The 1,808-nt window shown below is 45.6% G+C and overlaps 1 pseudogene; it reads right to left on the bottom strand.

The window, feature by feature from the left end:
- Positions 1 to 356: 356 nt before the first annotated feature.
- LOC148010561 (G-type lectin S-receptor-like serine/threonine-protein kinase SD2-5 pseudogene) lies at positions 357 to 1,400 on the bottom strand (annotated as a pseudogene).
- Between the last annotated feature and the right edge of the window lie 408 nt (positions 1,401 to 1,808).

Genomic DNA, 1,808 nt, shown 5'->3' with positions numbered 1-1,808 from the left:
CAAGAATATGACAGAGTACATATGTGATGGACTTATATATTGTAGCCGATAGGTGAGAAAGCTCTCGATCAGACTAGATATGTAAGCTAACAAATGTAAATCGTTATAATATCCTCTCTGCTTCTGATCAATACTTTGTAATAATTAGTTGAAAGCTCTCATATATTATAATTGCAATGGACTATATTGCTGATCAGTACCTTGTGAGCAATGATTGGGCGGTCAGATGTCGATCATCCATATGTGTCTGGGAATAAGCATCTGCAGGCCGATGAGACGTTATATTGAAATGGAAGCTAGAGAGAGAGAGAGAGAGAGAGAGAGAGAGAGAACATGGGGGTTGATGGATGATGGCCCTAGCGAGCCTCTATGCCACTCATGCTATCGGGGAAGGAACAAGAGTTGTAATTTGAGGCAGCCATTATACCGATGCCTACATCACTAGACACTTCGTCCCATGAGTGAGGCTGAATGATGGGTGTAAAAGGAGCTGGCTCTCCAAGGAGCTCCCTGCTTCCTTCGAGCATCTGGCACATAGTGTCCATGGTGGGCCTTAGGCTAGGATCAATCTGTATGCACAGAAAGGACACATGCACCATCCTCTGCACTTGGCTTGGGTCATACCCCCTCTGTAGCCTCTTGTCCACCACTTCAAACATCCTCCCTTCCTTGCATTTCATGGCAGCCCATGATGGGAAGTACCACTCCCCATCATCAGACCCCACCAGGGATTGGTCTGCATTCCTCCTACCCCCTACCAGCTCCAGCAGCACCATCCCATAGCCGTACACATCACATTTCTTACTCACCATGCCGTGCGAGAACCACTCGGGCGCAATGTAGCCCGGTGTGCCCCTCAACGCAGTCCTAATGTGGGAGGCCTCTCACCCCACTAGCTTGAAGAGCCCAAAATCAGCCAGCTTGGGCGTGAAATCATGGTCTAGAAGGATGTTCTGAGGTTTGATGTCAAAATGAATGATGGGTTGTGCGCACCCTTTGTGTAGATATGCCAAGCCGCGTGCAGTCCCCATGGATACTCCATATCTAGTGTTCGATTTCAAGAAGATGTCTCTCTCTTTGCCAGGGAAAATCCACCTATCCAAGGATCCATTCTCCATGAGCTCATACACAAGAAGTCTGTTGGACTTCTCTGAGTAGAACCCATGCAATTTGACTACATTGTAGTGGAATGTTCCACCTATGATGGCCACCTCTGCTAGGAATTCCTTGCCCCGCGTGACCACGACATCTAGTTTCTTAACTGCCACTCTCCTTCCGCCATGAAGAACCCCTCTATAGACACGTCCACAGCCTCCTTCACCCAAATGGTCACTAAAGCCCCCAGTGGCTTTAAGTAGTTCTTGATATGAAATCCTTGAAGGAAGCATGGGAAATAGCATCTCGACATCATCATCCCCAATATCAGAACCAGATCAACCATATGCATCTGGGAATTAGCTCAGGTTGCTTGTAATTAACGTGCCAATCTTATGGTGCCCAAGGCTTTTTTATGGTGGCCTCAACATCATTACAAGTTTAAGGGCTTGCCAAAGATCAAAACAAACTTGAGGTTTAAAGTTAGGATGTTAAACTCCTCAACATCTTTGAATAAATTTTGATTATATTCAATCTCATTCAACCTCATGAGAGTCTGCCCCCCTCCATTTGATGTCTACATAATTTTTCCACTCCATTCCGTCAGATTTTTCCACTTCAACACACCCATTGATTTATTTTTTTACATATTGTCTCTCTATAAGTGGCTTTTGATATTGCATTTGGTGCTGGAAGGCATGCTTGCCCTGCTA

This window comes from Lygodium microphyllum, chromosome 29 (genome assembly GCF_053477565.2).
Source record: "Lygodium microphyllum isolate KBCC chromosome 29, Lygodium_microphyllum_v1.1.10, whole genome shotgun sequence".
NCBI lineage: Eukaryota > Viridiplantae > Streptophyta > Polypodiopsida > Schizaeales > Lygodiaceae > Lygodium > Lygodium microphyllum.
This window is presented reverse-complemented; position numbering and strand designations above follow the sequence as displayed.